Here is an 11,675-nt window from a genome sequence, read left to right on the forward strand (position 1 = left end):
TAGGGAGAGTGAGAAATAAGAGAAAAAGTGCCTTACTAGCTGTGCTTTCCGGGGGTGTGCAACTGGTCTGCTTCAATTGTTGGTGATGCAAGCTCTGCCACTAGGACTAGACTTAATACTCTTACCTGTTTATTTGTAGTGTGTATTTGTAGAGGATGGCCAAGTGCTTTCATATGGTACTTCACTTTGCATTTTTGTAAGCACTGTCAGTGGAAGTGTCGCTTTCACCCAGTTGAATATTACTCAATATTCCAACCTCAGAAGGATGCTTTGGTTTTGCCTTAATTAGAACGCATCCCATGCAGGTCACAGCAAATGTCATCAGCAGTCACAACTCATTGAGCACTCTTGTTGGAGGGAGCATATCACTAGTAAGAAAGTCAACGTATCCTTGGAGCCTTGCCTGCCACTCTAAAGAGACTTTTTATGTTTGAAAAGCTTTATTAAAGAATTAGTTGACAAGAAAAGACATCAGCATAAATATGAATTAAGGTCAAACATAGTATTAATCAATAACAATGCTAATATCAGTGTTAACCCCTTCGCTGCGGCGCGAATTCCGCCGCGGCGGAACCACGCCGTCATGAGTCACGGGCGAGCTGTGCTCATGACGGCGTGGTTCCGTCACGACTCCGCCCACTCTCTATTTCGCCCGCACAGGTGGGGAATCATTGCCGCGTGGGAGGAGCGGCCGCAGCATGACGGAACCACGCCGTCATGAGCACACGCCGCCCGTGGCTCATGACGGCGTGGTTCCGTCATGCACACGCAAGGGGTTAAAGAGACAAAAAGCATTTTATGGGGATTTTAAAGATAAGGGAAAGAAAAGGAAGAGATAGGGAGGGAAAGGGGAGAGGAAGGTGAAAAAATGGTAAAATCACAAAGGTAAGGTTTACAAAATATGAACTCTAAAAAACACAATTACGGCTTAAAATCAAGTGAATAGATGAACAATATAAAAATGATCAGCATGAGAGGTGACATAGCATGAGGAACCAATAAAAGATAACAAAAAGGAGAGAGTCGGAGTCTTCAAGGAGGTCTAAAATTTTCTGAGGTAATATGCATAGGTTTCTTCAAAGCCAATTGATCCAGGTAGGTAGTGAGGGGTAACCAGAAAAGATCAACATTACGTATTAGCTTGCAGGAGGGGGCAAAAGCAACATCAAGTCTATGAAAATGACATAAAGTATTCCACCAACCTTGTATGGAAACATGTGTGAGAGATTTCCATTTGGATGAGATGTGTTGGAAAGCAAGAGCAAGCATGAGATCGAAAAGGCCATGTGAATGCGCAGGTAAATCTAAAGAAACAGAAAGACTACCCAGAAATAAAGAAGTAGTTGAGAAAGGAGCAGAAAGAGTAAAAATACGAGAGAGATATTACCAAACCTTTCCCCAGAAAGCAGAAACAGCAGGACAGAAAAAGAGTAGAGGGGGAAGATCAGCATTGGGAGCACCACAAGTCCATCATTTAGAGTCAGAAGTGGATAAGAAACGAGACAAGGAAAGAGGAGTAAGATAAAGTCTGTGATAAAGATAAAATAAAGATTGGGTAAGAGAGGCAGAGCAAGAAATTTTCAAGGATCTGGACCAGAGCTTATCCCAGAGAGCAACAGACCAAGTGCAACTAAAGTCCGCTTCCCAGGAGAGCTCCGTCTTAGTTTTGGTGCGTTCAGGATTAGGAGAGGCAAAAAATGTATAGATAAGAGATGCTTTAGGGAGAGTAATAAGAATACTAAGGAGAGGAGACGGAGGCACTGATGAGGACGAAGAAGGAAGAGAGTAGTAACGATCAAGAATTATTGCCATAAGGGTGGAGAATTTCTGTAAAAAAGATCGGGGACATTGAAATAAGAATTGAAATTGGGGAAAAGAGCAAGGTATTGAACCATCAAAGAGTTGATTAACCCACCTGACACCTCTCACTCTCCAAGATTTCCAAAAAATGGGTCTGTTATTTAAGAGGATAAATGAGTTATACCAGATGGGTGTATTTAAAAAGGAATCACATGTAATAGTAGTAGGAAGGACCAAGGGTCTTAAAAGGGAAGAAGTATGTTTAAATAAGGGAAGTGAAGAATAGGGAGTCTTAGCATAGAAGCGTATTACTTCATCAAAGGAAAAGGGCAACAGTAATGCTTGTTCAATGAGAAGCCAAAGAGGAGTGAAAGGAGAAGGGATCAATGAAAGCCATCTCGAAGCTTGTCGTAAAGAAAAGGACTTATGATAGAGACGGAAATCCGGGAAGTTAACTTCACCGTTAGATTTGGATTTACGAAGGGATATGAGGGAAATTCTAGACTTTTTAGTTTTCCAGAGGAACTGTGTAAGGAGAGAGTCGATACGCTTAAAATAGATTGCAGGAATATGAACAGGTAACATGGAAAAGATATAGATTAGAATAGGGGATATCATCATCTTAATTGAATCCAATCGGCCCCACCAGGAAAGAAAGAGAGGATTCCAGGAGGAGAATAATTGTTCAATTCTAGATAAAACTGCAGACATATTTAATTTAACTGAAACAGAAATAGAGTTAGAAAACCAAATACCCAGATATTTCATCTTTGAGCTATTCCAGGCGAAGCCAGTAGAGGAGAAAAGATGAGGAAGACAGGATGTAGTGAGAGGGAGGATTTCAGTTTTGTCTGCATTTATCTTATATCCGGAGACTATAGAGAAGGAGTCAAATTCAGAAAGTAAGGGGGGAACAGAGGTTTCTGGGTCGGAAATAAAGAAAAGAATATCATCCGCATATGCAGAAAGTTTCAATTGATTGTTACCATAAGGAAAACCAGAAATGGAAGTATTGCAACGAATGGAAGACAAAAATGGTTCAAGAGCTAAGACAAACAGAAGAGGGGATAAGGGGCAGCCTTGACGAACGCCCCGCCGAAGAGTAAAGGGCGAAGAAAGTTGACCGTTTACAAGCACCGATGCTTTGGGAGCACAGTATAACAGAGAAATAAGGGATATAAATTTGGGACCAAAACCATGCCAGCGTAACGAAGCAAACAAAAAAGACCAATCAACCCTGTCAAAAGCCTTTTCCGCATCAACAGAAAAAGCGGCTAAAGGAGTTGAAAGAGATGAAACTTTATTGAGAACATTAAGAAGCAGACGAGAATTATCAGATGTAAGCCTGCCTTTAACAAAGCCACATTGCTCCTTGCCAATGAGATGGGGCATAAAGGGATCTAAGCGCAACGCAAGTAATTTAGCAAATAATTTATAGTCAACGTTAACTAAAGAAATCAGACGATAATTTTTACATAATTGGGGATCGCGACCATCTTTTGGGATAAGACAGATGGTAGCATCCTGAAAAGTGCCATCCGCCTTACCAGATGAATAAAAAGACTGGAAGAGAATCATAAGTTTAGGAAGTAAGAGATCAGAAAAGTGTAGATAAAATTCAACTGGGAAGCCATCAGGACTGGGCGTTTTACCTTTAGGAAGGGAGTTCAGAGCAATGGAAAGTTCATGTAATGAGAGGTCAAGTTCAAGGTCCGGAAAGTTGAGATGAGAATTAGTAGGTTTGGGGAGCTTCTCAAAGTAGTCCTGAATAAGAGAAGGGGTAGGAGAAGATTCTGGGGTGTAGAGATGTTGGTAAAATAATTGGAATTGATCAAGAATTTCCTTATCTTTATGTAAGAGAGTATTTTCAGAAGAGTAAATGGACTCTATATAAGTGCGTTCTTTACGAGACTTAAGATAATTAGCTAAGAGTTTCCCTGACTTATTGCGGCCTCATAATAACGAGCGCTAGAACGAAGAAGAACGGAGGATGCATTGTCAGTAGTAAATTTGTTAAAATCTAGTTTTGCTCGTAAAAGCTCTGGGGACATAGATTTATCTGAAGGGGTATAAAACCTATGCTCTAAAGATTTTATATGCGCTAGGGAGTCCTTCCGCTTTTGTAGATATTGCTTCTTTTTTTTAGAGACAAAATCAATAATGAAGCCTCTTGCAGTAGCCTTAAAAGAGTCCCAAAGAATATAAGGAGGGGTATTAGTGTCGGAGTTAAATAAAAAGAACTCCTTAGCAAAGGAACGAAAAGAGGAAGAGAAGGTGGGGTCGCTAAGAAGAGTGCAATTGAAGCGCCAGCGAGAGGGCTTGGGGTGTGGAGGAAGTAAATCAAGGACAGTTACGATAGGGGCATGGTCCGAAATAACGATGGGTTCGATAGAAGAAGACAGTAAGTTTTGAGATAAAGATTGGGAAAGAAAAATATAGTCGAGACGAGAAAAAGATGAGTGAGGAGGAGAGAAAAAAGAGTAATCCAAAGTATCTGGGTGCGAAAGTCGCCAAGAGTCAGTGAGGCATGTTTGCAGGATAGTGTCAAGAAATTGTCTGTGGGATTTGTGTGGTATGAAACGGACCGTAGATTTACGATCAAGGAAAGGGTCAAGAATCTGGTTACAGTCTCCTCCTAGAATAAACAAATCATCTTTAAATTGAATACATTTGTTCGTGATAATTGGCCAAAAAGAACAATCCGGTTGCGTAGGACCATAGACGTTAAAAACAGTTAAAGGAATAGAGTTAATTAACAGTTTAGCAAGTATCCATCGACCTTCGGCATCCCCTTCTTGTGATAGAACAGTACATTTTAGTTTTTTGCGACATAAAATGGCAACTCCATTCTTTTTATTATTGGAAGGTGAAAATAAAACAGAGCCTACCCAGCCCCTCTTTAATTTAAGGGATTCAATTTCGGTAAGGTGGGTTCCCTGTAAAAAAACGATATCAAGGTTGTAGGAAGCTAAATGGGAAAGAACTCTCTGCCGTTTAATAGGATTAATAAAACCTTTTACATTCCAAGAAACAACTTTGAATTTACAAGTAACAGAAAATCATTAAAAACAAGAGAAAAAGACATACAAAAATGTATATATGTACTATAAAGCCGAAAAAATGAGAGAAAGAGAAAGAGGACAGAGAAGATAGGGAAAAAAGAGAAACGAAAGAAAGAGGAGTTCAACCAGTGAATGAAAAGGTGGGAAGAGGAAAAGAAAGGGAGGAAAAGAGAATGAAAATACGAGAAAAGAAAGCACATCCCCAAAAGGGTGACTGAAAATAACATACCTGAGAAGGACATAAAAAAGGGATATTGGGGCAATGGCGATACTCGACAAGACGAACCTTCCGAGAGTTGGGAGTCCAACAGCACCAGGACAAAGTGGTAAAAAGGGAGCCTTATGGATATAAGGCGAATAAGTCGATCACTCTGTATGAATCAATACAAAGAAAACAATTAACATCCAAGAAATATATAAGAATATAGAAACCAAATCGACCAACAAACAACTTAAAAAGATACACAAAATGTGGAAAAGACCAAGATGTCAGGAGGAACAAACATAAAGAACAAATTGTACAATGAAAGGAATCATGAAAGATCTCAAAAGACAAAAACCACAATATAACAGATATCTGACGAATAAAGATCAATGTAAATTACTTCCAAATAGAAGACCTGTGGGGAAAAAAGAGAAAAATGAATTAAATAAATCAACCACAAGGAGAGGTGGACGTATCCATGCCGCTGTTAGTTTGAGTATGAATACAATTCTTAAGTTCTGCTGGATCTAGAAATGTCTATGTTTGGTTCTGGTGAGTAACTTTGAAAATACATGGGTGAAATAAACCATATCTAGCTCCAATAGAAGGCAAAGGAGTCCGGAGGTTTAAGAATTCTTTCCTTCTGGAGGCGGTGGCATTGGAGACATCTTGAGACAGAAACACTCTCTGACCCAACCAGGACACTTGACGTTTAGCTCTAGCCGCGGATAAAACTGAAAGAAGATCCGTGAACCTCAACAAGAGAATGAGGATACCACGTGGCTTTGTTGAGGCGGATGAACGAGGGCCAAGTCGGTGCACTCTTTGAATATTGAGAGAAGTAGTAGATGGCATGTCTAGGAGTTTCGGAAGGAAAGAGGAAAAGAACGTCACAGGGTCATCACCTTCCAGGGATTCCGGCAAACCATAAATGCGTAGGTTGTTCCTCCTATTTCTGTTTTCTAAATCCTCAGTGTGTTGTTGAAGAGCAAGGACCGATTTTTCCAAAGAAGAGATGCGTTGAGAATTAACTTGCAGGTCTGAAACTTGCTGTTCTACAGATGACACTCTGTTGTCCATTGATGACTATTTCTCCTCAAGGAACTGCATTTTGCTGTTCGTCTCCTCTACAAATGGGCGCAGAGCGCGAATCTCCTCTAAAAGTAGTTCCATGGAGATGGGAGATGGAGCTTTGTCTGGAGATGGTGGGTCCTGCTTCAAGCGTTTAGATGACGCAGCAGGCAGCGAGGGTTTGTTTGAAGGGGGCTGTGTAGAGGGAGAGCGAGCAGGAGCAGCTCCCGCCATTTGGCTTGTGGCAGGAGAAACAGAGAGATGAGAAGCAGGAGCAGGAACAGACTTTGCTGGTGTAAAGACGAACTTCGGTTGACGCAGCTTGCCCATAGAAAATAGAGTCCTCAGTTAAAAAGAGTAAACGAAAGGCTGTTATAATAAATGAGGAAAGAGTACCAAAAATAAGCCTTCCAAAAACGGTAAAAAAATTGACCATGTGGAATAAATGAATATGTGATAAAGGCAGAAAAAATATTATGCACCAAGCAGACAAGGCAATTATTGTTGTAAAAAAGGAATCAGCGCCATGAATATAGAGTGCGTCAGTTGGAGAATTGCAATAAGACCAGTAACTGAATTGGCAGTTATTATGAGGAAACAGATATAGTCATTGTAAAAATTGGAAAACGAGGCTAGTTATTCATCTAAGAGCATAGCATCACAACATAGTAGGAAGTCCAAGGAGACAGAAGAGGAGTTGGCGTGTGTTGAGATTTATGAGGCAGTAACTCTCTGAGGACAAAACGGCTCGTGAAAAAACAAAATGGCGGCCATTATGTGGAGAAATTACAAAGCTCTGGAAGTTGCCCAAATACAGCGTATTGGAAGTAGCAAATCAGCTCACCAGAGGCAGACAACGCTCCGATACATGGTGCGAGTGTTTGTGGACGAAAATTCTCACGTTAGCGCCGTAAATATTCCGACGCACGTCCCGATGCGGCGGCGAAAACTCTTCAGGCGGCCATCTTGCGCCGCGCCTTAGCCACGCCCCTCTAAAGAGACTTTTAAAAGGACTGGTAGGGCACTTCTAAACACATTGGTAATGCTTTCATAGGGCAGTACCTGAATGTCTAGTAAAGCTCTTAATAATGTTGGTTGATGCTTATGGTTCTCATCCCCATCTCCATCAGTAAGGGACATTCAAGCTTCCCGCCTCATCTCACTATGGCTGGGCAACCTTCCTCACTCTCCAACTTGCCAGAGCAAGAAAACAACCAAGAACATTTTAAGGAATGATCTCTGTTGTCATTCTCAAAGGCCCATGCCTTACATGATCCCTCCTGATAAAATTATCTCTCATCCTCTTTTTTCTCACTTCTGACTCTTTAAAAAATATCTCTTTCCCTCACTCTGGCTAACTCTGACTGTATCTCTCTTTCTCTCTTAAGGGCATAATCAGTGCATGCAAAGGTACAAGAAATAGTTACTTTAGGGCTTCATTGGTATTTTTAGTCTCAAATTTTATGCAACATTGTCACCTTTCTATAACACCTCTTTAATCGTGTCTTTTCCAGTGAATTTCTAAGGTTTTGCTAATGGAAAGTTAGATATTCTTACAATTCCTTACTATCATGTCACTTCAAACTTCTTCTTTTTTCCCAGTCAATTTCTAGGGTTTTCGTAACGTAAAGTAAGATGTCCATTGTAATGTACAGCAGAGGGACTGGACACAGGGTCTGGCTTGTCATTTACCATTGTGCTGCCCCCGCCCAAACTTGCTGCCCCTAACTCCCCTCCTTCTTGCCCTCCATTGTCCAAGTCTGTTCTCCTTCCACCACTTCCAGCCCTGTGTTGCTGTTCTTTTGCCACAGCCCTTGCCGCCTGCCCTGCACAATTAGCTTGTTGCCCCTACCCACTGCCTCCCTGCCCTCTGTTGTCCTAGTCAATGCTCCTGCCCCCTCCCTCCTGCCCTGCATGGTCAGATGTTTCCTCACTGTAATGCGCAATGTACCATACCATGCCCTAACCCTTTTTTTCTGCATGTTTGACATTGTAGCAGTGGAATTGCTAAGTTCAGCTGCAAACAAAGAAACACAGAAAAATGTCTTTCCCTACTACAAAACCCAAAGATCAAAAATAAAGATCAGTATTGGATTTGCTCAGTAAAAAAAGGAGTACCGAAGATCTTCCCTTCAGGTTCTAATAAAGGGGAGAGAATAAAAGAGTTGTCTGATGCTGTTCTGTCTAGCAGTGAAGGCATATGCTCACTTTCTTATGACATCCCTGAAACAACATCTGCTGCCATTGCAGCTGCTTCTCCCTGTGCTGATGATAGTTCTGTCATTGTTAAGATTACTGATATTTCTTCACATGCAGACAGTGCTGTATGTAAGTTTCACAAAAAGGTTGAAGATTCATCTTCTTATGTTGGCAGCTTAGATGACAGTACCTCCCTGGCTATCCTTGTCATCATCCTGTGAGGACAATACAGCCAGGGACAAGCTGGCCTTGTCATCATCATGCAATAACAACACAGCCAGCTCTTTTTTGAGGAGTGACATAATAGAGGCACCTCGTATCAAAAAAACAAGTCAGACACCAACCTCAAGATGTCACCCAGCATGTGAATTCTTGGCAGATGGCTTGTCACTGAATCATTATAGCGGCCCAGTGCAACCCAAACTTCAAACATTCCCCATAACTGCATGACGTACGTTTAATGGAGATTACAAAACCCATCATTGGGTAGAGTATTCAGTCCATAAAGATGCTGTTTATTGTTTTGCAGGCAGGCATTTTAGTGCTGGTTTCTTTGAAAGGAGGAGTACGTGATTCTGGAAATGTTACATTCATTGATATTAGTTTCAGTAAGTGGGAAAAGCGTACTCGTTCCATGTCCAAACAGTTACATTCAGAGAAACATAAATCGTCATTTATTGCTTGGACCAACTACAAAAGATTACAGTAGCCTACAAACCATCAGCGGTCAGATTCTTCCATGATAGTAAGAGGTGTGGAGAAGGAAAGTGAGGAGAATGGACCACTTGTGGTGCAGCTGCTTAAGGTAGTATGTTTCTTGGCTTGTCAGGGCTTGCATTCTGTTCCACGGATGAAACTGAGCATTCTCACAATAGGGGACATTTCATTGAATTGTTAGAGATGATTTCTGATAAAGAGAGGTTAAACGAAACAATGTCCCGGAGGTATGGGCACTATATCTTTTCTGATTACCAAAATGACATGATATTTGTGGTGACAGCGCTTGTCCGTGAGCGTATTGTTAAAAAAGTGTCAAAATATTTTGCGGTGGTAGTTGAAGAAACCAAAGATGTCTCACATAAAGAGCAGCTGAATTTTATTATACGCTTTGTTGATGGTGATGGAAATGTTCAGGAGAATGCACTCGGGTGATACCATATGGTGAAGTTAGATGCCTCCAGCCTTACTGCAGCCATTGTTGAAGCAGCACTGAAAGCTGATCTTGACTGGAAGAAATGTGTTGCACAGTGCTACCATGGAGCATCCATTATGAGTGGCTATTTTAATGGTGTCCAAGCAAAAATAAGAGAGATTGCATCGCAAGCAATTTATATACACTGCCATGCCCATCACCTAAACCTTGCATTAGCGCAAACAGTATCATACAACCAGTAAAACACTTGTTTTCAACATTACAAGCAGTTTATGTTTTTCTTTCACAAAGTTCACCAAGGCATAAGATCTTTGTGAAAGCTCAGAAAGAGAGTAATCTGTATGCAATGGAGTTAGAAGGACTCTCAGGTATGAAGTGGTTTTACTGGTACTCATGTGTTAGAAAAGAACAGATGTGATTAGTCTATTTTCGTTGTTCTCCATGTAATAGAATCACAACAATGTGATAGGAAGGCTAGTTCAGAAGCAAGAGGCTTTGGTTTCTTGCTTACATTGCAGTTTATGGAACTAATTCTCTGAAAGATTCACAGTCTAGCTGAAGTACTACAGAGCAAAGACCTTGACTTGCCAAGAGCACGTGATCTACTTAAGCCAACAAGAAGTGAATTATTGAAACTCTTTCAAGACAGTCAGGGGGCTGAATTGTTAAGTCACGCAAAGAACTTAGGAAAGCAGTGTGAAATTGAGATTCAAGAAAAATCCAACCAAGGGCTTCAGCTTTGAGACACCATAAATTGAGTAAAAACTGACAGATTATTTTCTTAATACTTCTGTAAGATCCAGCCATTTTGATGTCTACAAAAATCAAATTACACTGTCTCAGTGCTTAAAGCAGGACGTTTATGTCTCTACTTTGGATAAATATGTAAATGAGTTTTATGCTCAATTTACAGACAACATGGGTGTTGCGTCTGCTGTCGGAATGCTCAATCCAAAAGCTGCAAATATGTTGTACTTTTCCTCTGCACTAGATATTGTTGACAAATGTCCAGAGGCTGCAGTAGACCGAAGTCTTCTACAATCCAAACTGGAAACTGCAAAATTCTATCTTTCAGACAAGAATGTGTCAGGTACTATCTCATGTTTCTACCCAGGGCCATATTACATAAAGTGTATTACAGAAGGGGCCACGGACGCTTGTGCAGCCCCCCTTCTGTATTACAGATTGCGCTGGCGCACATAAAGTGCCAGCAATGTCTTCAGGGGGCGTTCCCTCCTTTGCGTGCCCCATGTAAACGAGGGAATCCCTTTGCCTCTGTGCCCATGCCATATTACAGACATAGAAGAGAGCCTAAGATGCTCTCAGGGGGAGCACTCACAGCAGCCCTCTGGTGGGGGAAAAGAGAGTCCCATGCAGGCGGGTGCAGTCACTGACTATCAGCCTTTTCCTGATGGCCAGGCAAACAACAGTTACTCCTCAAAAAGTCTCTATTCTCCTTGAGGCATATGCCACCTGAGGATATCTGCCAGTGATTGCAGAAATCAGTAACCTATTCAGGGACAAGAAGAGAGCAGCCACCACGCTTCCAAGCACCATTTGCAAAGCACAACTTGCGGTCCATTTTGTTTCTTTCTGTCACGGTGGATATGGAGCCTAATTACATCAGCTTGTCATGTGTAGAAATATGAAACCAGTATTACAAAGCACTGTTAACAACCTTGATTTCCTGTAGCTAAGCACTTGCTGTCCACCTATTTATTCTCTCATCAAGACTGGCAATTATCAGTACAGCAACTATTCTTTGTACCAGCCAGTATCCTTCTCAGAGATCTGTATATAATATCTGTGGGACTGTCAACCTATTCTGGATTTTAAATTAGCTGAGCATCAACTTACCCTCAAGGCAGTCTCTACATAGGAGGATGCCTCAATCATGCTAGAACTAGCTGCTGCTCATACCAGCAGATACAATTCTAGATAGGGACATGTGAACTGTTGGCCTCTTTCCATCTGCTCAGTCAGCACCTTCTTTTTTCCAAGGAAGCTGAGCAGCAGCATCTCTTTTTATCAGTAATGCAGTATCAATATGAAAGCCAGTATCCTCATCTATGTGAGTAAAATCAGCCCAAATTTCAGTAACACTCTTTAAATTGCTAATGCAGATATAATGATCAACACAGCTACTGTACCAGTGATGTGCATGTTTTCTGTAGAAGAGATTAAT

The 11,675-nt window shown here is 41.2% G+C and overlaps 1 pseudogene; it reads left to right on the forward strand.

The window, feature by feature from the left end:
* Positions 1-9,270: 9,270 nt before the first annotated feature.
* Positions 9,271-10,233, forward strand: LOC146861560 (zinc finger MYM-type protein 1-like; annotated as a pseudogene).
* Positions 10,234-11,675: the final 1,442 nt, after the last annotated feature.

The sequence above is a fragment of the Triturus cristatus genome, chromosome 3_1 (genome assembly GCF_964204655.1).
Source record: "Triturus cristatus chromosome 3_1, aTriCri1.1, whole genome shotgun sequence".
In the NCBI taxonomy this organism is placed as follows: Eukaryota; Metazoa; Chordata; class Amphibia; order Caudata; family Salamandridae; genus Triturus; species Triturus cristatus.